This window comes from Rattus norvegicus, chromosome 2 (genome assembly GCF_021556685.1).
Source record: "Rattus norvegicus strain SHRSP/BbbUtx chromosome 2, alternate assembly SHRSP_T2T, whole genome shotgun sequence".
Taxonomy (NCBI): Eukaryota; Metazoa; Chordata; class Mammalia; order Rodentia; family Muridae; genus Rattus; species Rattus norvegicus.
Genome location: NC_141535.1, coordinates 60,978,286 through 61,005,331, shown reverse-complemented (window position 1 = coordinate 61,005,331; position 27,046 = coordinate 60,978,286). Strand labels below are relative to the sequence as shown.

The 27,046-nt window shown below is 40.5% G+C and overlaps 1 protein-coding gene across 33 annotated transcripts in view; it reads right to left on the bottom strand.

Moving 5' to 3' along the window:
- Prlr (prolactin receptor) overlaps positions 1–27,046 on the bottom strand; it is a 180,685-nt gene that overhangs the window by 90,402 nt on the left and 63,237 nt on the right. For 4 of the 33 annotated variants that reach the window (XM_087616226.1, XM_087616257.1, XM_087616231.1 and 1 more), the window contains exon 1: positions 2,134–2,224. The gene's annotated coding sequence lies outside the window, so the exon portion shown is untranslated. 33 annotated transcript variants of the gene reach the window in all.

Below are 27,046 nucleotides of genomic sequence, written 5' to 3'. Positions count from 1 at the left end.
GAAGTGGTTTAAATTTTACCAGCCTCTGATTCCTTTACCTAAGAGGAAAAGAGAAGTAATGATGGCCATTGGTTCTATTGTCCCCTAGGTCTAAAGTTGTTCTCAGTTTGAAAGCCAGACTGGTCCTACTTAGTGCTCAGTGTCATTGGTTTGTCACTGAGGGAGCTAGAGGGCCCAGACCTCTGAGGTGTTGTTAAAAGGAACAGTTTGATGCTCAAGGCTGCATGGGAAGTATAAACCATTTTAGAATTTGGGTGGTTGAGGGCAATGCTCACCAGTGTAAGAAAACATGGTTGCACTGGACTTGGCTAGGTTGCTACTTACTTTCTGAATTCTAGGTAGTCCTAAATAGCACACATGTTGAATAAACATTTATGGTAATACAATAAAAAGATCCTAAGGAAGAATCAGGAATAAGACAGCCTGCCCAGTGAGAGTTAGAGGGTTGAATTCTTACATCAAAAACTTAAAAACATCTACTTATCCAGCCCATATACACACAGCCTTATCCAGTCCATATACATACAGCCACCAATCACAGACAATATAGCTGATGCCAAGAAGTGCATGCAGACAGGAGCCTGATATAGCTGTCTCCTGAGAGACTCTGCCAGAGCATGACAAATACAGAGGTGAATGCTGGCAGCCAACCATTGAACTGATAATGGGGTCCCCATGGGAGGAATTAGAGAAAGAATTGAAGGAGCTAAAGGGCTTGCAACCCCAAAAGAACAACAATAACAACCAACCAGAGCTCCCAGGGACTAAACCACCATCCAAAGAGTACTCATGGGCAGACCCATGGTTCCAGCTGCATATGTAGCAGAGGATGGCCTTGTTGGGCACCAATGGAAAGATAAGCCCTTGGTCCTACCAAGGCTGGACCCCACAGTTTAGGGGAATGTCAGGGCAGGGAGGCAGGAAGAGGTAGGTGGTTGGGGAGAGGGAAATACCCTCATAGAAGAAAGGGGAGAGGGGATGGAGTAGGGGGCTTATGGATGGGAAACTGGGAAAGGGAATAGCATTTAAAATGTAAATAAAAAAATATCCAATAAAAAATCTACTTAATGCAGAGGGTATTTGCATTCTATTGGTAAAGAGAGACTTCTCCAAATTAATTTAGTTTTTCTTCAGAATTTTAAGTATAACTGTTTATAACAACTGTGTTAGATTTCCCAGTACTGTGAATTGGCTGACAAAGAACCTTCCTAAATCCTGGTCCAACTTTGCCATGACCTTTAGCATAGTGGGATCCTCACAAAGTGACTTTTGCTTATTGGCAGAGTCCAACTCTATCAACAAAATAGCCAGTTGCTGTAGGCATTCAATAGGACACAGCTAGAGTGTGTGATATAAGACGGAACATATGTAGACCAAATTCATGTGGTCTTAGCAAGTTTTGAATGAGGCAGACACTGCATTATTATTATAATAATAATCCTGAGAATATGAAGTTGGGATGTGTCTGTGGTTTAGAAATGGGGACTTTGGGGTTGGGGATTTAGCTCAGTGGTAGAGCGCTTGCCTAGCAAGTGGAAGGCCCTGGGTTCGGTCCCCAGCTCCGAAAAAAAGAAAAAAGAAAAAAAAAAAAGAAATGGGGACTTTTAGTGACTCTCTTCCTGGAGGCCTCAGAGTACGTACACTTAGAGAATCCTAGGCTGTTTATGAACCAGGTCCTCCACAAGAGCACAGGTGATAAAGTAGGGTATCCAGCTGTCCTCAGAAAATCAGCTTCATGTTCTTACTTAGTCTTTCTCTAAGCCTTTCTGAAATAATATTTTTCTAACTTTTTGGAGGGGAATGAGATGAAAAGAAAGAAGGCAATACAGAGAGACAACTGGCCTGGACATAGGAAGGAAGTCCCCTCAACTTTTCATCACTCCTACCAAACCAGTACTTTTCCCTTAAAACGTTTGGGGTCCAGTGTGGGAGCAGACGTTGATGTGCAGGACATTAGGATACTGAAGGAAGTTGGACCTTACATTTCCAATACTGTCTAATCTCCCAAGTAATTAATAATCTCTTTTAATCTTCCCACAGGTCATCAAGATTGAATACACATTTTCATTTCACAACTCATATCAGTTGACAAGGATAACAGAGATCTGGGGAGGCATTGCCAGGGCAGCTCACCCGAGTTGGGAAGGAGGATGGCTCATTCCCATAAGATGAGGTCCTCTGAGGCCAGTTACGCCGCTGGTTTCTTTTCAGGGCTGTGTCCAGGTTGTTTGAAGAGCAGCGCTTTCAGCGGTACCTGAGTGCTAACACTATTTTGCCTTTCACCTTTGGACATGGTCAGTTCTTTCTCAGGATCACAGGGGATTTGAGTGTGGTCACTCCCATTTCAAGAATCCTAAACCTACACTCTCTTAAAGCAGTTTCCTTCCTTGAGTGGAAATGAATGGCAGGGAAAGTTGATTAATTTTTTTCATTCAGAGGAGCAGTTGACAATTGGGGAACTTATGTGTTGAGAGGCAAAACCTGGAGAAGAATGTAAAAAAAATCTCAAGATGGATGAAAGCTATGATTTTTGGATGTATTCAGGATCAGCTGAGAAAAATGGTTTGTAAAATCTAGACCAAGATAAACGAGTCCCAAACCAGTAGAGGCAAACTGGGTTGTCAATGATATTTTAATAACCCCATCTTCCAGAGGAAGAATTCTTCGTTATTCTTATATCTGGTATTTTAAAAACAAAAACTAGGGGAGTAGCAAAAGGAGAAAGAATAACCAAATGTGTACAGGACTTACATGGGCACAGCTGGACATGATAACCCAGAGTGGAACAGCCCGGGGGCTCACTAAGGTAGAACTAGTAGATGCTGGCTTTTAAAATCTCATCAGAACAATATTTAAATTTTAAATATTTAGCTTATGGGTAGGTTATAAAAAGGGAAATGACCCCAGGTTAATTTTCCGAGAGTTTTAAAGGTGTTTGGCTAAACTCCTTGAGTCTGTAACACCAACTTGTTTTGTAAACTGCACTCCTAAGTATCCCATGATGTCTTTTCTTGACCGGAAGTGATTTTAACCTTAATTTAAAAAGACCATTTCTTCTGTATTTTATTTCATCACATACAGATGCGGACCACCTCAAATGTGTCAACAATATCCCATTCATTAAACATGCTGTTTTGAGAACTCGTGTTTTTACTGATTAAAATATTAATAAGGGGGATGAGCTGCCTCTGGGCTTCGCTGAGGGAAACGAGCTCGATGCTACCAAGGGTGAATGGTCACTGTTTATTGAAAACTACTGTGTGAGCTGAGTCGTGCAGAGATGGGAGAGAAGTGGAGTGGCTAGAGGACTAAGGCTGGAGGGTCATGGGCTTTGGCATAGGCGGGGCAGAGTTGTGAAGGAATCCTTCTGGTTGTTTAGTCCTGGGAGTTCAGCCTTATCTTTTGGTGTCTGGAGTTTCCATTGGTAAAGCACTGTTGTGAGGACGGAAGACAGTGCCGCGGATGTAGATGAGAATTTGATTCCCAGTGTGCACCGCAGAGAGCATTCCCTTCCTTTTCTAAGAAATAATTTGGTTTTTTTTCTATTTATTTTAAAAGAGATAGTTATTTTTCCTTAATAGTTTTGTAGGAATCTGATATTGTCAAGAAGGCAATTTCTAGCTTTAAACAACAACAACAACAACAACAACAACAACAACAAAATCCACCATTATTTGGACACAAGCCTGCCAAAGTATATTATAGACCCTCTGCATGTTTAGGAAGTCTTAGAATTATATTTACATGCAAAGTTTTAAATATATAAGACATATTCATGAAAACGTATGCATATAAATAATCTATTTTCATTTCTGAAGGAGGATTAGCCTTTGTGGTGGTTTGAATAGGAATGGTCCCCGTTGGGTTATACTTGAATGCTTAGTCACCAGGCAGTGGAACTCTTTGAAAAGATTTTAAGGATTAGAAGATATGGCCTTGTTGGAGGAAGTAAGTCACTGGAGGGAGGCTTTGAGGTTCCAAAAGCCCATGCCAGGCCCAGTTGTTCTCAACTATTTCTTCAGCACCACGCCTGCCCTGCTTGCTGTCATGCTCCCCACCATGATAATAATGGACTAAACTTACGACAATATCTGCAAGCTCCCCAATTAAATGATTTCTTTCATATAATAGTTGCCTTGGTCACAGTGTCTCTTCAGCGCCATAGAACAGTAACTGAGACAGCCTTCAAGGTTCTGGGAGGATACAAGAACGAAAGCCCTGGGCTATGAGTAGTGTGTGCTTTGGACTGCAAAGCGCTAAGTAAGGGAAGCTGGTAATCATTGTCTACCACCATGTAGCTAAGATTCGTTGGGGACAAATGCTGAGTTCCTCAGTAACTTTCTCTGTTAGCACAATCAGTATCCAGTCTGTTTTACGTCTGACTGAGACCTTAAAAGACCCCACAGCTCATTATCATGGTAGGAAAAGTCATTGTTAACAACATTTATCTCCAGCGTTGCATGTGGTTTTTGATGGAATCTATGGTAATTTCTTCTGACCCAGCCAGAGATGAGATTTAAGACCTAAGCAGTAACTGACTGACCTCGTTTGACAGACCTAAGGAAGAGGTGCCTGGTTTAGCAAGTTTAGGACTCTGATCATAAGCCTACACATTCAGGTTTTACTCAACATAGATGTACCAGCACAGAAGACTGGACAAGTAATTGTCTTTTGAGATGGTTCTCTCATAATTTTGAATGCATTTTAGAAGGTAGGAGTCTTTGTGGAAGAGGCTTAGCCATGCTGCTATATAGTTTTGCCATCCATACGTTTATTTAAATACATATCATGATATTACTGCACTTGTAATCTATGCTTCCAATGGGTTCCATTGATGATATTTCTTTTTAGATGCCCTTCAATAGATAATTAGGTAAATTATTTAAGTGAAGTGCCTTGATCTTTTACCAAGTTATCCATAATTTAGAGAGTTTCCATAGCATTCTGTAGCACAATTTAGTGCCTGAATTAACTAAGCATGCCAGTGATTTTCTTCATAGCCAGTCACTCATGAAGAAATTTCCCCAAGGCTGGGAGATGGCTCAGTGTGCAAAGTGCTTTACAACTCTGAGGAATGGATCCTAGGTCCCATGAAAAGCCAAACATAAAATCACACGTGATTATATTTCTAGTCTATAATCCTAGTACTACTAGGGCAAGGTGGTATGCAGAGACAGAAGAATCCTCAGAAGGCCCCAGGCCAGTGGTATACAGTGTTATACAATAAAAGATGCTGGAAGTGACGGGTTGACAGTTAAAGCGGTTACATTTGAGAAGGCACAGATATATCAGTAAGTGTGACACACACACACACACACACACACACACACACACACACCCATGATGTTAAGTGCACCCTGTCACCTCTGAGCCTGTTCCAGAGCCTGCCTTTTCTCCATTGTTTCTCATAGGGCATCAGGATTGTGTGACGATTTTCTATTATGATTTTCTCATTGAAGACCAAACTATAAACTGGCCCCCAGCACTGGTTTTAGTTCTTTTTATTGTTCAAGTATAGTAATAGGCTCTGCTTTTGAAAAATAAGCTGCCTTATGTCTGGATTGACCCACTCTCTGTACTCTTAATATCTATATATCTTTTAAATAAATGAAAATAGAAATCATGCTATCAGAGTGTGATGCAGGATAATTCTTGCTTGAAATGATTTAAGAAATAATAAAATTAATTGGGACAGTGTTCAGTTATCAGTACCTATCTGCATTTCCACATTAATTATGGCTACATACTCTATACCATATCACAGATTACTAAAGGGGACCTATACAATGCTATGAAGCCAGGGTTTTGACTAACGGTAGGGTATGCAAACTATGGTAAGTGACTGCAGGACATAGGAACAAAAACAAGTGACAAGGCCATACACTGAAATTTCAAATGATTTCCTGTGTTTCGGGGGAAGCTGTCTACACACCTGAATCCAGCTTCTTGTGCTACGTGCAGTGCCCATCAAGCATGTTTGCTGGATGGCAAAAGGCGCGGATGAACGGATTCAAATAATTACAAAAAACTAGCTTTGAAAGAAACCTCCACATTTCATCACAGAGGCAATGTTTTCAAGCGGTCACAAGTATCACCCTTCATCAATATTTGTAGCTATCTTTTTCTTCCTCTTCGGGGTACACAGCTGAGTCCAAGCTTGTGTGCTGAATCTAGGTGACTCCATGAGCCTTAAAATGCAGGCAGAAGTGATGTAAGTCCTTCTGGAGAGGAGAAATTTAAATTAGCGTGTGACCCTACACAATGCCCTTGCCCCTGCAAGAGCAGGAGTGGAGTTCTGAGTAGGAGGGAAGGGGGAACTTGAAACACTGAGCTTTGCCTAGTTCCATAGCAGCTGTTGCTGACCAGAAATCACTGTGAGTCAAACTGAATACATTTCTAGCAATATGTTCTTGCTTTTCTCCCATTAAAACCTAAGTCAAGCCCCTCCCTGATCCAGGTAAACTGTTGCTGCAAGGATGCCAAAATAGACTAGAGAAGGCTCGTGCATCCACACAAACAATGCTTCTGGGATCATCTACTCCAAGACCTCATGTGATCTGCATGCTTCTCCCCAGAATTCAGAGGCCACAGAGACCAGCCCTGCCAGAAAGTCTATGTGGAACCACTCTTGTCAAGAAGCCCAGCTTCTTGATATCATCCTCGACAGATACAAAGAATGATTCCAGCCCCCGAATCTTTGACTGTTCACAGCTGAGACCCCAGACATTACACAATAGACAGAGGAGTCACCTCTGGGCTGTGTCTGATTTCCTGACCTACATAATTCATGAGTATAATAAAGTGATCATTGCTTTACACCATGAAGTTTAGGTGGTTTGCTATATAGCAGCCAGTGACAGCTATTGGTGCAAGCAATCTGCTATCATCATACTGTGACTGAGTTCATCCTACCAGGAAGATGTTTTGCAGGGATGCACAAAGCATAAACAATATGGTAAGATGGAAAGATGCTATTTCCAGTTTTTTGGTATGAATGTCTTCTGTGACACCCATATTCTGGAGGAGTCAGCTTGCTTAATCTGGATGGCCTCTTCTCTATAATGATGCATCGCATCTGCACTTTCTCATTCACTGGACAAGCTTTTATAAACCGGATTCACTGGGGTGCAGCAACTTTTCATGTTCAATTATTTCACCCAGACAAGATTTATTAGGAAAATAATTGCATGGGTCTGCACCTCAAGAAAACTTATGATACTTTAAGATCTAGTTACACATGACCAAGTACACTAAAGAAAATGGAAAGGCATATGACCAAGCACAAGAAGGAAACAGTAGAGGCTCATCTTGTGAGATGACAGATCGATGTTTCAAGAACAGCTGGTACTTATGCCACAACTGTGTTAGACTGACATGTCTATTAGACCATGTGAGTTAGGAGACATAGCCTATGTTTCCATCACTCAGATTATTGCATAAAAGTAAACAAAACCCAAGCGCAATCATGTAAGACTTTAATACAAATTTAAAAACAAGGATGCTAAGGAACAGATGAGCACACAAGAAAATTGCTGATGTTTCACATGACAATACAAGGAATTAATTATTAATTTTGAGGTTATACAGTTCTAGGGATACTATGGGTTCACTATAAATATAAATGAGTCCAAATATCATTTGGAAAACTCTATAGGTTACTTCTTGTTAATTAATCCTGAGGGCTCATTTTATTTGGTGTGTGTGTGTGTGTGTGTGTGTGTGTGTGTGTGTGTGTGTGTGTGTGTGTGTAGGGGGAGATAATGTAACATGTAGATGCTTCGTTTGCAAGTTGCTAAACATTATCATATATCACTACTGCCTCACTCATATGGTGAGCTGGAAGACTAGTGAAGCCAATTAGGGTCCGCGTGCTCATGTGAAGTGTACATTTGCTAAGAGAAGCAAGCCAGGGTATTGAAGAAAGCATTGGAGCTGCTCCTGGAAAATCCCAGACTTCAGTTACACCTCTTCCATAAACTTGCAGTTTGGTTTTTAGGGAAAAAAGTTTGGGTTTAGTTTTCTTCATTTGAATATGGAGAGAAGGACATAGTACTAAAGTTGAGAGGAGAAGACTGTGTACATAAAGTCTGACTTTCAGTGAGTGCTTAGTGAAGGGTGGCTATCAGGTACAGAAAAGACAACCAGCAGAGAGTCGTCCAATTGAAAGCTACACAGATTAAATAACCCCTGGATTACAGAATCTAGTAATTCATTAAATAACTCGTAGGTTATAAAATCCATCATCTCACTTCCTTCTTGGTAATTTTCCAGAGGAGTTATTAATTTGGGTGTAGTTAAAGCTTTTTTAGAAGTCCTCTTGTTTTTTCCTCTCCTGCCAGACAAATTCACTTGAAAAATTTCCAATAATTAGTCCCAAATCCACCTGTGGATCTGAGATTTCTCATCTGTGAAGCCTGAGTTTACATAAAAGCTGTGTACAAAGCTGACCGGTACGCAGTAGTTCCCTTTGTGGCTCTTATTGGAGACACTGAAGTGATTCCTATTATAAGAGAGCAGGTAGAGGAAGTGGTTAACAGGCTTATTATTCGCACAGAGAACTGGGGTTATCTTCTAAAGAGTCTCTGATTTGTTCAGATTGCATTGCTTCCTTTGTGGTTGTCTTCCCCACTTCCGTTGCTTGCCTGTGTCTCTGCCAGCCCATTCTGGGCACTGTGTACAGGATGCTTACCACCACACACTTATTCTTCCGGCTACAGGAAGTCAGCTGTTTTGTCCCCCTCAAGACCCAAGGATGATGCTCAGGTCTCAAGCAACATCCAAGCCCTATGTTTTGTGGCTATTCTTTTACTGGCATTGTAACAACATCTGTTTACAAGGTGTGTGTGTGTGTGTGTGTGTGTGTGTGTGTGTGTGTGTGTGTGTGTGTTTTATTTTCTTGTTCAAAGTCAGTCACGTACAATAGATGATTTCTTTGATGGATTGTTAAAAAAAAATAATTTCTCACTTCTAATAGGGTGCCTGGGTAGCTTCGAATAGTTACAGCTCACCAAAATTGGATGGCAATGTTTAAAGTACAATATGTAAATATATGTTTCCAGGTAGACAGTCATGGTATTATTGAAGGCTTACACAAAGACTTTTTAGAAATGAAGGCATCCAATGTTTTCATGTGAGGAAAGAAAGATTCTAACATCTTGCATTAAAGCCTAAATAAATTAAGGAACACAAACAGCAGAGTCTGGAGTTTAGAGTTATCTAGTCTCACACTGCCATCCTGTTTCTTCATTGTTTATATATTTATTTATTCATTGCCATCATTATAAAGGATCTGATATGGATCACAGAGACAAATGCTTATAATTGTAGTAAGTGTAAGTTGGTGGCAGGTGAATCAACATCATTCTTGGCTACATAATGAGTTCTATGCCAACCTGGGCCACATAAGATCTTGTCTCGAAACACATAAAAAAATAAAAAACCACAATAGATAAATAATCTGAGGTTATACCCTTCAAATATGAAAATACCTTATTGGATGGTATTTTTAATTACGTTTCCTCAGGAGCAATGATAGATTTACAGTGTCTTGCTTTATTCTGCTCATTTGTGATGCTCAGGTCATTGTGTGACCAGGAAACAAACAAAGCTTGTTGGAGATACATGTCACAAAATTTCCTTATTAATCCTAAGTTTAACACACTAATCTCATTGGTTTCAACCTTTGCTCACAAAGGCCAAAGCTAATAAAGTCACCAACCATTTATAGCAAGGAAGAACATGAATATGAACAAGTATGTAAATTAGAATACAGCTGGGACCAGATATTTGTTCAACTAAACTGCTCCCAGTGTAGGTCATCAGTAATTGGGGACACCCGGAGTGCAGGCCCTGTTTCTGTGATGTGGGCTTCTGTTACCTTCATTTATAAGATGTAGAACTGAGGTCCAAAGCAATGAAAGGAATTGCTGGAGAGTCCAAGGCTGAGATGGGTCACTTCCATGCCCTGATTGCAAGATCAAGGTTCATCTTACTGCACCACCAAGCTTTAGCTGTTAGTCTTTTGAATAAAGGTACAGTGACTAACAGCTATGACCCTTGTGAGCAAACCAATCAACTCAATGTGTTAAATTATGAAATTAATAAGAAACCCTTATTATGTGAATCTCCAAAAAGTTTTACTGTGTTCACTAGACTCATAGTCAGTCATAAATTGAAACAGAAAAGAATTCATTGTTTTAAAAACAGTTATATATATATATATACATATATATATGATATATATCTTAGTATTCTGAAAAATACATATGCATGTATTTTTTCACATTGCTTGCATAGGTAGAACAACAAAAGTTCATGGCTTTAATTTAAGACTGTATTAAACCACACTTCAAAGTACCCATGTACTTATTTTAACTGTCACAGAAATATACTTCCCTTTTATGTGAGTGAAGAACAAAGTAAAATACAAATGTTTATTTTTACTCTAGTTTCTCAGAACAAAAAGCCTTTATGGCATCCTTGACTTTTCTCCTCTCTTTCCATCCAAGTTGGCAGCGAAAACTGGCGAAACGTGCTTCCTGTCTTTAGATGAGATGAACAAATGCAGCTTCCTCTTACCTTTATCTATAGCACCAACTAGGCCTAGATGGAGATCTTTACCCTGGAGATCACACCACCCTCCTAGTCGCTCTCCTGTCTCTCCCTGTGCTGCCACAGACTGTATGTCTCCAACAGAACAGGCAGGATGATGCTTTTAAAATCTCACTAGGCCGCAGCACATCTCCTCACAATGCACAAGTGAACAATGAAAGGATGGACAAATAGGACTATAGTAAAACAAAAAAGCATAAACAATAACGAGGAACAAATCTAAAGAATGGGAAAATATACAAATTATACATCAGAGGAGGGGTTTAATACTCTAAACACATGAGGAACAAAACAACCTAATAACAAGGAAATGCCTCAAAATGAATGAATAATAGATGCATATTTTCCAAAAGAAAAAAATAGTCATGCCTAGTATGTGCATTTAAAAATGTTGAACATCACTTTTATTGAGAAAATAGAATTCAAAATTCCAATGAGATACCACTTTATTGCTAGAATGACTACTCTACACCACTGAACTGAGAATGGGACCCCCTGTTGAAGGAATCAGAGAAAGAACTGGAAGAGCTTGAAGGTGCTCGAGACCCCATATGAACAACAATGCCAACCAACCAGAGCTTCCAGGGACTAAGCCACTACCTAAAGACTATACATGGACTGACCCAGGACTCTGACCCCATAGGTAGCAATGAGTAGTCTAGTAAGAGCACCAGTGGAAGGGGAAGCCCTTGGTCCTGCCAAGACTGAAAACCCCCAGTGAATGGGATTTTCAGGGAAGGGCAGTAGGTAATGGGGGAAGGATGGGGAGGGGAACACCCATATAGAAGGGGAAGGGAGGGTTTGGGGGATTTTGGCCTGGAAACTGGGAAAGGGAATAACATTTGAAATGTAAATAAGAAATACCCAATTTAATAAAGATGGAAAAAAAAAAGAATGGCTACTCTGAAAAGATAACATTTACAAGTGTTTCGGAGGATACAGGGGAAATGGAACCCTTCTTGCACATCACTGGTAGAAATGTAAATTAGGACAACCACTATAAAAAACATTATGGAGTTTCCTCAAACACCTAAAAGTAGACATATCACATAGCCCTGCTATCTCACTGCTAGGTGTACAGTAAAAGTAAGTAAAGTCAATATGGAAGAGAGATATCCCATGTTTGTTGCAATAATATTTGCTGTAGCTAAAATGTAGCCCAATGGTTCATCATGGCTGCATGGCTAATAAAAATGTGGTACGCAGGCCTCGTGAGATATATTCAGTTACAGAAAGACGTGAACAACAAAAATGACTCCAGAGAACACTGTGTTAAGTGAAATAGGGCATACACTGGGAGACAATTGCATGACCTCATTCACATGTAGAGTCTAAAACTATTGCTCATATGAACCAAGAGCTAAGACTGTGCTTACCAGGCTATGAGGTTGGTGGGGAAATGTTGATGACAAGAAATACGATTTCAGTTGTAAGATAGGAATACACGCAGGAAACATGTTATAACCAAGGTGGCAATTTATATAAAAATATTCTCACCAGAAAACTGAGGCAATACACTGTAGAGCCAGCCATTCTACAATGTCTACATGCTTCCATATAACATGTGTACGCAGCAAACACATATGTGCCAATTAAAAGTCAAACAGCTCAATTAATTGGGAGGCGAATGGCAGTACCCCTGGGAGGGTATATGACAATACCCCTGGTACTTTGAAGGCTGAAGCAAGAGGACTTTGAATTCCAGGCTAGCCCAAACTGCGTTGTGGAACACCAAAGAAGAGGAAGGAGAAGGAGCAGATGTGGGAGCAGGAGCAAAACCGTAATTTCCCACACTTCTGGCTTCCCACCTCTTCTACAGGAAAAGCCTCAGGCATCTGTGCTGGGATTGTAGGTGTCTAACTAACAAGGTACTTGACTCTGTGCTTACCGCCATATAAGGCTCTCTCTAGCGTCATGGTTTTGAGCATTTAGAAGACAGGTGAGTTGTGTTAAAGTGATAGCCCTTTGTTCTGAGTAGAGGCGGCCTCCTGTGAAACAGTGACGTTGGCCCTGGCATCAAAGACTTTGCATTCCGACTTCTAAGAGCCTGGAAGACAATGCATGCATCCGTGTCATTCAGAGGAAGAGAGACTGTGCAGGAGGCACAGTGACTGCAGCCTGCTTAGTGCTCCCTTTACAGAATATTTAGGACTGGGTAATCCTAAAGGGCGCATTTGTTCCCTGAAGTTTTGGGTGCTGTGAACTCCACACCCCAAACTAGTAAATGTCCCCTTTGCTGTGCCATTCCTGGTAGAAACAAAAGAAAGACATGAGGAGAAGGAGAACTGAGTTTTATACCAAACTCTCACAATAGCGTCAACCCATTCATTGTCATTTGTATTATTCAGGTCTTATCTGGGAAGACAGAAGGCCCAGGAATGAGGGAGTAAAGAATTATCCAGAATCACCTGATCATTCACAGGGTAGGCTCTAAAATGCTTATTGTTTTCAAAAGCCACATTCTTATTAAATATGGAGATCAGCTGTTGTGTGCATAACTTTTAGCCTTGCGTCTATCCTTCCTTCACACCCACAACTTCCATTGTGTGCTCCATGCTGTATGTCTACTGGGAATGAAAAAATCCACTTCCGAAAGGGTCCTTTCCCATCCATTGGTGGACCTGACAGTGAGCAATGACTGGAGCAAGGGCAGAAAATTCTGTCCACTGAGATCAAATCTCTTCTCTTTTAAGACTGTGAGCTATAACCGTTCTATGAGCCTCAGAAGGCTAGAGCTTGTGTGCCTTTCCACATGACACAGGACGCCAACACAAAGAAGAGTAGAGGGAAGAAATGGGTAAGTGGTGCTTGTTTCAGAATTTAAAGCTGATGTGGTCATTTCCTTATATGTCTCTCTCATTTTGCATTTGGTTTCTGCCACTTGCAACTCAATATTTTGATAGCTATATTTAATAGGCCCCACACTGCCTCCCTGTTGGTGATTTTAAGAAGTTGTTATGTTTTACGTCATTGTGCAAATAATATTAATTGATTTTGGGGACCTCATATATGGAAGAGGTCTGGATTGTGGCTTCTATGACCCTCTCACAGTTCCTCTTCTGTGGTGGCTCCAAGCCAAAGCCATTATGCCTTCCTCCTGGCTTCCAGAGAAACTACCTCTCTCTTTTTGTCTGAGGGTCAAGGAACCAAAACATAACCCAAACACAATACCAACAAAAACAAAATAAGTCTTGCCAATTTTATATCTATTATTGTAGAATCCTGGAGAAGACTGGGAAATTTACTCGTGCAATGGTTCTGGAGTTTTTCAAACTTTGTGTCATCTGGTACAGAAGGGCAGATGAACCTATGTGACACAGAGAGGGTAGGTAGGGCTAGAGAAAGGATGTAGAAAGGGCCTTCCCTTTCTTGGCAAAGCTCCCATGCTGTCTAACCCATTCTCCACACTGCAGACATTCATAAGGCAGGAGACCTCATGACCCAATTCACCACCAGTTAGACACTAAATGTACCAACACTATCATAGCGGCAATAAGATTTTCAACAAGGTTTGTAAAGGGAACACTCCAACCACAGCTGAGGGAAAAGCGTTTCTGCCTTGGCTAAGACTTACCCCACTGCCTGTGTCCAAGTTAGAACAAAACAGTGGCCTTCATCTGCTTGGTCTCACCCAGAGGGCCTTCTGCCCTACTGACACACATACACAAGGCCAGTCGGAAAGAAAGCTTGGCTGTGAGTAAACTAAAGAACCAGGCCTGTCCAGAGCTCCAGCTGACTCAAGGAATGTAGCAAATTCCTCAAGACAGTTGTTTACTGGCAAACGGAAGTGCTTCCTTTTACCATAGCCACAGAGTCATGTTCAAAGCAACATTTGCTCCAGTCCTTACTGTGACATTTACGACATGCTCTAAACAAGCCTCAGAATTATATTGACTTTAATAAATAAGGAATGTTTGGGATGCACAGTGACTAATTTCACTGTGCAGGGTGACAGGAGAACCCTTGAAAAGGAAAAGGGAGCTTCTGGAGTCAGCTACAAGGTCAAAGAGCCTGAGTAGAGGACAGAGTAGACAGCTCATTCTCTCCTGGGCTGGTTCTATTACCCTACGCCAGACCAACTATTGTGTTAGGCAAAATCCAGTCCACTAAGAGCCAAGAATGGGTTTTATGTTGCTGGAAAAAAACCCTCAAAACAAAATAATAATTCATAGCACATGAAGGCCGCCTTAAATTCACATTTATATGTTTATTAATAGTTTTATTGGGGCCCAGCCATTCCTGTGATTTTTAAATGGTTTTAGGCTACAATGGCAAATGTGTAAATGAGAGAGTGACTATATAATCAGTAACCCAAAGTATAACTATTTCTTTTGTCTCTGTCTCTCTGTTTCTCTATCGCTCTGTCTCTATTTCTGCCTCTCTGCCTCTCTGTCTCTGCCCCCCTCTCTGTCACACACACACACACACACACACACAGACACACACAGACACACACATCTGGTGAATCTAAGATCTTTCTTTGGAGGCTATGCATTGTGCATTGTGCTGTTTGTTTGTGTCACATATCAGAGAGGAATCTTGATATATCGAAAGAGCAGCCAGTATTATAAGCTTGCCTGCATGCTCAGCTACCTTGAAACCCTTAAAAGTAGCCTTGCTCCTATGGGCTACACTTTCCCCTTCCTCCTAGTTGAGAAGGTGGCAACTTCATTCCAACTTTAAAGTTGTCAGATTGCAGAACAGCTTGCTTACAAAGAGATGGGCTCTGTGGCTGAGTGCCCATTCACATGACCACAGGTAAATGCTATGAAAAAGGACTTCTGTAGTGTCAGCAGTTTTATAAAAGGACACAAAACTAACTTCTTAAGGCATACTTAAAATTCTACCTACATAACTTTATTTTCAGTGGTGGTTGTAACCACAGAAAGCAAAGTGAAACAAGAAACCCAAGGAATGACTAGCTGGAATCCAGCTTGTCAAAGGTTTTCTCATGACATACCTGGTTGTGGTGTCAGTCACAACACATGTAGTAACAGCCTACAGTCAGTGAGGCCCCTTGCTCTACCAGGCAAACTCCTCTTGGTTTTTTGAGTGGGTGGGGTTGGCTCAGGTCACCTGGATGAATGCCCTGACCATCCCCTGACTTGGCTAACAAAGACCTAGCTGGAGCCAGCATTCTTGGCAGCCTGGATCCGTGTTGGAAAACCAAACTTGCACACAGATAGTTTTGTAAGAAATAGGGTTTTTTTTGGTGAGATTTAAAAATTACTGTTGACCCTAATCCTATTCCAAAAATCCGATGAGAAAAGGAAACATGGAGCTTGCCAGGTGATTTTTTTTTCTAAAGCTAATTTTCCAAGGCTCCAAAGCTTGAGTTATTGTGGATTTAGCACTTAATCATATTTTTCTATGGATGGGATATATGGTCACAAAAAAGCTCAGTGAATCTTGCATATAAGAAAATTTCTACACATGCATTTCTAACACCTTTTTCATAATGTCTGATGACCTTTTTCCTTCCAATCACAAGAAGCTTGTCAGTGACTTCAGTGGAAGAAGCACTGACTCCATTACTATTGTGATATGAAAAAATTTCTATATCTGAATATCATTACTTCATAAGCTTCCATCTCAGCTCACCATTCTCTCATAGCATATAATATCTTAACTTCTAGACGTCCAAACACCAATCATAGTTTGTGTATCCCAAATCCATAGAACTCAAACTTATCACTAATCAGAGAATCTATCTGAACTCTAGAACATACTTTTAAATTCTTCTCCTGCATACTTTGAGAATGTATGTATGTATGTATGTATGTATGTATGTATGTATGTATGTATGTATTATGTATGTCTACTTTTCCCACTTAAATAAATAGGGATACAGGATCATTCCATGAATGAATTTTACTGTATTCCTCTCTGATTAAAAAGTGTTTGAGAATGTCAACTACATAATTGTAAGCTCAACCTTTTGAGAAGATTGCTGGCTCCACCCTTTAGCCTCAGAAGATTATACTTCTCAAATATAAGAGGATGGTGGATAAGATGTCTTCAAGATGAGGGGGTCAAGGGTTCTCATGTCCCAAGGAAGAATAGGAGGCCTAGAGGGGTGTGGTCTGCCTGTGTGAATAGCCTACTGGCTATAAGATGGGATTTAGAAGCCACCTCTCTCCTTGTTAAGTCCCTGTGTCTCATGAACATGCTCCTCTGCCTTGATCCCATGGCAACACTTGGTTACTAAGTAACTGTTTTAAGAGTCACTACTACACAATCGGTAGGACAGTGTACTGGTATCTTGTCACAGGTATTTGGAATGACCTGACATATGGGTACTTTCTGCTAGGAAGTGTTATTGGATCAGACTTTCATCAGAAACTGGAGCTCCCTGGGAGCAATTTTGCCCTCCTGTCACTCTCCTTGAGCTCTTTGAAAGGTTAGCAATATGATGTGGGTATTGATTTTTCTAAAGAGTAGAAATCAGAGGACACAGATGCTACCAGTCCCAGAGGAGCAGTTGGGCGTGAGACAGATGGAATATACTGTCCTTTCACGGACAGAGCTAACTTCCACTGAACATGAAAGGAAAGAGAGGTGACCATGTCTTCTTGGTTCTGTTCTTGGCATTGATGGAGTGGGATTGGCAAAGCAAAGGGCAAGAGATATAGTAACTTCCACCTGGAGATGGATTTGACTAAATGAAACACGGGTGTTCTAGAACTTACACTTGTAAATTGAGTCACAGATTTCCATTCAAATACCCAGAGAAGGTTTATCTGAATTCTTTACAGCTCCTCAAGTTACATGCTTTCTTAACTTCTTAAATTTCCAGTTTCATGAATTTGGATGAGAAGTCCATTCATTTATATATGCATTCATTGGACATTTATGGATTGCCTACTAGTAGAAGAATTAGCACCAAATTTTTGTTGGGGGGGGGTCTTCCTGTATGCAAGGGCTACAGTAAGGAAACCATTGAAATGGCCTCTCTATGGTATGGTTGAGGGTAAAGTTTTTGTTGTGAATAAGAGAGAGTAGAGAGATTCAAAGCAGACTGGACATGGCCAGTGCATCTGTGAGACAATGAAGAACATCACACGGTGAGAGAGTAAAGGGGATTCGCCGGAATAGAGTGAGAATAGCCAGGATGAGGGAAAATCCTTCCTATAGTAAAGAGAACAAATGGGTATAAAGAGGATGGATGCCTGCAGAGGCTGGTGTAGACTTTGAAATGTGTAACAAGTACATTTCAGTAGGGGCTGAAGGAGCCTGGAGGATGACATGGCTTTGAAACGTAACCGTAGGTACATGTCGGTGGAGTTATATGTCCCTTCTGCCAGAGGTAAGGGAAATGAATCCATTTGGCAGATAGGAATTAGTTTCACAAGTTTCTGAGGAGTTCCGTTTTTTTTCTTAACTTCTAGAAATTGTCCTATAGTCCAGTTTGGTCTCATTTCTGGATATTTGAACTGCCTGTGAGACCTAAAAGCTCTCAGTTCAAAAAATATTAGGATTAGAGGCAGTAAGACTGGTAAAAATGGAGGAATTTAATATACATTTCAGACAAAAGATTTTCTAAAGGGATGGATGTAAAGAGTGGAGAAAATATAGTAAATATCATGACTATCTGCTTTAACGATATGGTTTAGAGAGATTAATTTACTAAGCAGAAGGAAATAGGAGTCTTTTGTGCAAAGGTTTCTGAAATGTCAGTTAACGGACAGTCTACATAACTTTTAAAACTTTTCAGAAATTAGTTCTTAATAATTTCTACAATGTGAAACAATGTCAAAACTTAGATGTAGAGACTATCTTGTATACTGTATGGGTGCATCACCTATCAAATAAAGGGCCTATGGCCTATGGCTTAGGCAGGAAATGGGAGGTGGGACATCTGGAAAGACAATGAATTCTGGGATACAGCCAGGCAGGAGATCCACCCGGGGAAGATGTAAGGAGATAGGTTCATGGTTCTTGAGCACAGCCAAACAGGCATGTGGCAGAATGTAGATAAAAATAACAGGGTTATTTTAAGTTATGATTCTTGTAAGAGAAGAGTCTAGCTATAATGGCCAGAGTATATGTGAATATATTTTGAGTCTGAGTCTTACTTCTGGGAGCATGAACTGGGAAGGAAGAACTGGAAATAAACTTTAACACTTAGAGCCCTAAGGGAATTCTACAATCAACTTCTAGTAAGACACAACCCTCATGCATCCCTTCCTTCTTTCAGCCATCAACTTGCCCCTGCCAAAATCATTCCAATGCTCAACTCTTGAACTTAAAAGCTCAAGAACACATATGGGATAATATACTAATTATACACTTCTGGCCTCATATAGTTATATGATATAGATTGTCTCTAACATCATTCCTTATATACTTGAGTATATGATGGTCCACAGTCAGAAATGACACCTTTAACATTTAGGTAGCCACTGTAAATAAGAATTTAGAGTTTTGTTTACCAAGGCTGAGGTAGGAGGTGGAAAAAATATGCTCTGGGACACTAGGACGGGACCTCCCTCAGTCAATTCTTTTGTTTGTTTGCTTTGCCTTAGTCTAGTTTCTCTAAATAAATATGAATTATTGTCTAAAGCTCTATGGTCCTGCCTCACAGAAGTTAATTCCACATTGTTTTGTATGTGCTTTAGGCTTCTCAAGTCTTTACAATATTTGCAAAATTCCCAACCACAATCAGCTCTGCTTTGGATAAAGTGCCCTGTGTAATGGGACTGGGTTATATGAGGACAATGTCCATAAAAGAAACTCTTGGGAAAAGTAATTCATGACAATAAGTATAGAACCTATTGCTTTCCAATAGTCTTATCTCAAAGTTTCTCAACTTCTTTTCCCACATCCATTTAACTTAAGAGGCCAGAGTTAAGAAAGTGATTCAAATTGCCTGGATAAGTGAGCCTTTGGGTTGATTTTCCTCAAATCTCACAGCTGTAGATGTTCCCTGGATTAGTGTTCAATGCTCCTGTTGTAATCTTGAAGAAAAATATTGGATAAACCTTCAGTATTTCATATGTAAGACATAAGACATAGATGATGTAGACTCCTGCCTTCCTTTCTTCCTTTTTCCTACCTCCCTCTTTTCCTCCCTCCCTTCCTCCCTCTCTCTGTCCCTCCCCCCCTATTTCTTTCTTTCTCTTTCTTAGTACTGGAGATTGCACCTAGGGTATCATGCATTCTAGGCAAGCATTCAATCACTAATGTCAATGCCCACACCTCTTTTTAACTTTTTATATGAGATAGGGTATCACTTAGTATGTATTCCAGGAAATTTTGAACTTCCAACTCAGCCTCTAGCCTCAGTCTCCCAGATAACCTATGATTATAGGCTTACAATCTTAGCCCTACCTTATTTTTAAAGATTCTTAAATTAAGCCTGTAATAAATTCAAGTTGTGATACATAAAAATAATAGCTGAATTATACAGCATATATTGAAAGCAGTCGGGGTTGGGGATTTAGCTCAGTGGTAGAGCGCTTGCCTAGGAAGCGCAAGGCCCTGGGTTCGGTCCCCAGCTCCGAAAAAAAGAACCAAAAAAAAAAAAAAAAGAGAAAGCAGTCCCTGACATCTCAGTAGTATCATCTAGGAGGTTGTGATTAAACTTGGTAACTAGTACTCACCATTAAATAGATGATAAAGGGTGTTTTGCCTTTTGTGTAGACAGTGTATTGTCCATCTCCATGACATAACATTCAAGGATGCTTTATAATAAATTCAGTGTTGTAAATGGTTTTATATGGGAAGACAAATTCTACTTCTAAGCCAAGATAAAGTTTTCTTTGTATTCATATCATCACTGCTACCACCAACTACTCTCTCTCTCCTCTCTCTCTCTCTCTCTCTCTCTCTCTCTCTCTCACACACACACACACACACATCTATCTACTTATCTACCATCTATGTATCTATCTACCTACCTATCTTCTATTTATTATCTATCTATCTATCTATCTATCTATCTATCTATCTATCTATCTATCATTTCTAGTTCTTTAAATGGTCTATTTGAACTGAGCAGTCAAGGTCCTGGAGGAAAAAGGAATGAAGTGAGGTGATTTTGATAATGGCCTCAGTGGTTTTTTATTTTTGTTTTTTGTTTTTCTTTGTTTTTTTTTTCTTGGGGGATTTGTTACTGGTCAGTATCTCTGGACAATTTTTGGAACAGAGACAGATACATTGTTAAATAAGTGTCCTGGGAGTTAAGGCCATTCAGTTGAGCCAGGCTGCCAAAGTGACTGAGTCTTAAATGGCAGTAACCCAATTTTCATCTTCCCACAGTGGAGTGCCTTTACTGAAACTCAGAAAACATGATTCTAAATGAAAAGAATGCAATAAGAGTCCGACAGGCAGGAAAAACATGATCACAGAAGGATAATAGTTACACCAGAAGGAAAACAACCAGAATAAATATTTAATAAATTTTAACATTCACTGATTATTTAATACAACAATATCTTGTAACTTTAACAATGTATGTAGTAAAGTGTGTAATAATAATGGAAAACTGGGAAATATCTGTAATGTCATTACAAGCTACTTATAATATTCATTATAAATTAACCGGGTAGGAATGTAGCTCAATGGTAGCTTGCACCCTAACATCTTTTCCAGGAGGAATTCCCAGAGTGGATACAAAGTAAAACAAAAGAAAGACTAACTTAAAGTAAACTGTAACAGGTCAAAGAGAGAATGCATAATCCTTGGGTAATGATTTGGAGAATCACAGCAGAGGCTTAATTAACAGGACAGAAAATAGAACAAAGAGAATAGTAAGACACTGACATTGATTAACATTTTTAAAAATTCAAGAAGAATGTAAAAGAATATAAGTGACCGAAATGAAAACAATTGAGGGAGGTAGATATAAAATTTAAAATCCATTAATTGCGTTAACTGTAAGTGGATTAAATAATTTAAAAGAAAGTAGAAGACTGAAAATAAAGTAATAGAAAAAGATAACACCATCCAAACACTAGCCAACATCTACATCTAATATCAGATAAAGATAAAAAATTAAGGGAATTTTGTTATTTATAAACTATGAGTTTTAGTAATTATGAAAGGTTTATTAATCATAAGGATCCAACCATACATTCATCTAACTTAATAGTATCAGAGTATATATAATTCCCAAACACCAAACATCCCAAACTGAAAGGACGAATATTAAAATACACAATCACTATGGATGCTAACACAATATTCTAACATCTGAATAGACATGCAAACAAAAATCTTAAGAAGGGGAAGCCCAAGAACCCAGGAGTGAAAGTGTCCACCAAGGGCTTTGGAGACAAGATGAAAAGAGAGTGTGTTAAATTTAAAGCCACTGAACAGGACCGCAGTTCATTTTACTTCAACGTGATAAAAACAGCGCATCCTGATAAATGTGAAGCTTCAGTGCCTAAGACAGGGAGTTTCAGTGAATTCACTCGGTCCTCTCCCTGAAAGTCCGAAAATGGTTGGGATGGAGAAAAGACGTGATTTGAGTTTATCAGGAACACCTTGGGGGAGTGGTGGATCATGCAATGTTAGATATTCTTTTTATTTTTTTCTCATCTCTCATTTTTTTAAATACAGGTTTTGTTCATGTTTAAAATGAAAACTGAAAGCTCGTCTCTTTAAGACATGCGCTAATTTGAATTCTAGTGTCCACTCTTCATTATTGGTTGTTCTCATTGGGCTGACTTCTGGTGATCGGAGTTCAGCCCTTTTGTATTGCCCTCTTCTTCCCATCACTGTCGGATGAGCACAAAGAGGCCGTTCTTTTGACCATCCGATTGGCTCTGAGGTTTCAGAATGAGTCTACTTCACTCTGAGACAGTCATTTTCAGTGGGGAGATGGAAGTTTTTCAGAGAAAATTAGAATTTTCTCAGCTTGAAGCTACTCTTAAACCCTGAGGGTCTGGACCCAAAGATGAAGACTATTAGCTCTGGAGTCAACTTGAGGACAGAGACGGTGACAGTAACCACTCACCCCAGGATGACTTCACTGAGGAGAGAGCATGAGGAAACAAACCCTGGTTAAAAAAAATTCTCAGGGAAGTTATAACTATTCACGAAGATGTATGGGCAGCAGGACTTCACTCCTTTTGATTTTATTTGTACTGTTTGGCCCAGGACATGAATTTTCAATGGACATTTTTTGTACTGGTTTAATTAATTAAAATAAATAATATTTGTTAAAAATTCGGATGGATTGAGTATTATAACCTAATACTCAATTGAAATGTGCAGCATACAGCAGTCAATACTTCTATGTACTTGGACTATGCACTCAGGCAGAACCTAAGTTATGGCCGTGGTTTAATTTATGTTGCTGCAACAGAACACCTGAGAAGAAGCATCTTATGGGAGGAAAGAGTTTATTCTCTTACAATTCCAGGTTATATTCCATTGCCAAGGGGAAATTGAAGCAGAAACTCAAGGCAGCTCATCACATAACATCTATAGTCACGAGCAGAGATGAACAAACAGTCATGTGGCCTGCTTGCCTAAGGTCTTCTCGTTTTCTCTGGCTTTAGCTCAACCTCCCCTGACTAGTGAATAGTGCTTCTCCCAGTCCTCCAACACCAATTAGCAATCAAGAGCGTTTCTCACGGACTTGACCAGAGGTCACTCTGATCCAGACAATTCACCAACTGAAGTTCTCTTTTCAGGTGACTCTAGGTTATGATACATTTGACAAGGAAAGCTAAGCACTACAGCCTGATACTGTATTTCAGAAAATTTCGAAGAGTTAAACTTGAATATGCTTATAACTAATGTAACCAGAAAAAATCCAAATGTTTGTAAGTCAGTCAACATATTTAAAATTATTATTATTATTTGTGCACGTGTGGGTGTGTGTGCACATGTGCAGTGGTGCATATGAAAAAGTCAGAGGACAACTTTCAGAGCTGTTTCCCTCCTTTCTTGGATTCCAGGAACCAAGCTCAGGTTCTCGGGTGTGTGCAGGGGTCACTGTTAGCCAATGAACTGCCTTTCCAGTCTGGCAATGCACTTTCGATAAGCGAATAAGCACAAGAAGAAATAGGAGGAGGAGAGGCGTGGATGGTCACCGTGGATTCATGTACAGAAATGTCACATTAGACTCTATTAATTTGAACATAGGTGCCAATAATTATGAATAATTAGGACAGAAAAGCCTAAAAAATAATATGGAAGATGTTTCAGTGGAAAACAGAAGACATTTTGAGTTGGATGATGACGGTTGGAGAAATTTAAGGGAAAAGGTGAAGCAGTGCTTGTTTTTAGGAAGGAACAGGAGGGAAATGAAGAAAAAGTGCAGCAGATTTAAATAGTCCTGGGCATGTGTCCCCATGTACACATGTGTGTACACATACACCCATTCAGGTGCATGCACAGACACACATCTATATATACAAAGAAACGAATAGGAAGAGGCAACCTCATGTCACGTGTTGTTGTGGTAGGAGTAATAAATTATTGAATGAACAGGCAGTAAGTTCTTGTGTACGTTCAAGCTTCAGTACCAGAGAAGGCTTGCCTGAGCACCGCAGAGGAGATCGAATGCCAGCTTTCCTAGCTTGCTTGTGTCTGCTTGTCCTGAATCCACTTGGCACCTCACTTTACCCCTAGCACGAGCTGCATGATAGAACTATGAGAAGAGAGGAGCAATACGTCTTTCGCGGGCGCTAAAGTCACCCTGGAGAAATCCTGCTGATTTTACTGTAGCAGAACACTCCAATATCTTAGACACGGCAGTAAAAATGCTGCAGCCGGGAATCAAGGAATAAACAAATAATCACGAGAGCCACTCTAACCTAAACAGTAACACGAAGACCAAGGTGTCTGTCTTCAGGGAGACGTTCAGCTTTATTCTGGAGCCTTTCACAGGCACCCCCTAAGTCTGGGCAAGGGTCTGCAAGAAGAACATACCCAAAACAAGGCAAAGGATGGAATTCCTGTTTTGCATATGCACAAACACTTGAACAACTGGTGCCCTGGGCACTGGCTCTAAACAGAAGAAGCACCTGGCTGAGTAAGGTAGCAGGAAGGAGATTTCCTTTGTCAGAGCTCAGGTGCCTGGGGAATTTGGGAAGAAGGAGCCAAGGCAGTCATGGGGCTGGATTTAGGAATGTGAGGCAAATGAATGCTTGCCACCTTGAATAGGAGGTATTTCATCAAATTTATGGTTTGCCCAAGAGGACAAGTCTCAGCTAGGTGTGTGGGACATGGAGTGATCAACTGTCTTCATCAGCTGTGTTTGTGACGACATAGTTCGAATGGCTTTCTTAGAGAAAATTTAGTCTTTCTCTAACAATTAAAAAATACCAAATGAAACCAAGTTACATAGGCTCAGTTCCATGCAAGTATATCATGGTTTTCAGCATATGCGCCCACCACCCACTGTTTCTCTTCCTCTCCTGTCCCTGCTCTCCTTCTGTTAGTTACCTACAGTGTGCCTTGACAGTTCACTGTACTCTCATGTCATTGGAACATATATGATTTGTATCTAAAATGACCATAACTGAATATGATCATGGTAAGTGAATTAAGCCATTCTCACAAAGACACCCATATTTTCTAAGTAACCCTTAATTTATATATTTAAACGATCCCTCATTATCTAAAAAAATATACCAAACAATTTTTGTTTGTGGTGCAAATAACTTCATCTAAGTAGGCGTTTTGAAGAACCAGGGCTTCTTGAGCGAGAACAATACTCTACTATTCACTAAGCTATGACAATGTTGCAAGCAAACTGCTCTGTCTTTGAGTGTCTGTGTCCCCATGTTCATGCACGTGCACCTGAAAGTGTGTGTGTGTGTGTGTGTGTGTGTGTGTGTGTGTGTGTGTGTGTGTGTGTTTTGAATCCCAGGCCCAGCAATTAGTTTGCTGTGCATGAGGGCTGTCAGTGGCTTAGAGGAATGAGCTTTCAAGACTTCAGTAAGGTGGTAAAACACAAACCACATGATTTCAGCCTTTATGCCTGCTCTGTGGAACTCGAGAGGTGCTGTATCTCAGAGACACTCTAAAGGCTCAGAGCAGGATGTGGCAACCATCCATCTACCTATGTCTGCAGTCCCAACTGGGACCGGGCTGCAGCTGGCAAACCTTTGTGTTCTCCCTTGGCCCCTCCTTCCTCCATGTTTTCTGTTTCCCGTTTCCTGTTTGGAACTATATGGTCTGCACCTGAGTCCTATTTACTGCTTCCGATTTCCCCTGTGAACTCAAGGTGTAGGGAGTCTTGGCAGGAAGAAGCTCGGTGTAGGGGTTGGGAGAGGTGAGCCTGGCTTATATCCTTTTTCCTGATGCCTTACAAGAGGTTGCCCGAAGGTGACCAAGGAATATAGAGGCAACCAGTTCTACAGAACACTCCCTCCCGGGGCTGCCTCTATCCTCTACCCGGTCAGGCTTATGCTGGTCCTAGAATTTGACAGTTGCTCACCCCTTGGTAAATTCTTTCGTCTTGACATTTTATCCAAACCCTTCTTGAACTGTCTTGTCTCCTGTAGAGTACCCACCCTACGGGTCACCTCCGTCTCTTCAAAGTGGCGGCAACAGGAGCTCACTCTGCTGTGGATCTCACTACCTTTGATGGAGACTGGAGCCTTGAGGTCTGTTTTGTTCCCTGCTAGGTCTTATTTTCATTGCTCGGGTAATAGATGGTACCTTTTGGTTTTGAGAAGAGTGTTAATGTTTTTATTTAAGGCAAAATGAGTTCTGGTTCAGAAAATGATTCCAGAAAAACAAATTCATTTTAGCCTTTTGTTTTGCCATTTTTATCATGTGGATAAGAAGATGGCATCTGATGCGTATGCTCCTTAGTTTAAAAACAAGCTTTTGGGTGTGTATTTTCTTTTCTTTCTTTAAGATGGTTCCAGAAACGTTAGCCTTGTGATCCAAGAGCACATCTTACTCCCATCCTTTGCCTTTGTATGCCCTACATCCTCCGCTCCATCAGCTTTATTCTTAGACTCTTCTCCCTCTGTCCCTAGGCTTCTTCTTCTTCTGTAACCCATCTGTGAGAGGACTTATCAAGGTCTTATTTTCCAGGGGCATCCTCAGAGTGCTGGTTGACAAAACCCAACATCTCGCAAGAGTGCTTTGTTTTTATGGGAGCTGCTGATGGTCTAGAAGCTCTGCTGTGATTGGCAGGCTGAGAAAAACGGAGTTACTGGTTTGGGCATAGGATGCTGCTTGTCTTCTCTTTCCTCTTGTTCCCTGGGAAACTAAGCAGTTTCAGCACAGCCCAGTGCTGGAGGGGAAACGCTCTTGCAGAATCACTCAGGGGGAACACAGGCTTGAAGTCTGTGGCTCTTTACTTAAGGGAAACATTGGGAAACAAACTGCACAGACCTGCAGGGTCTCCTGCAAGGATGACCTTCCTGATCGGAGGCTAAGTGCTTCCTGCTTCTCTTTTATATTTGGCAACAGAAACTTTCTGCCTCTTAGCTCTTTAAAAGGGCTTGCTACATCTGGCTGC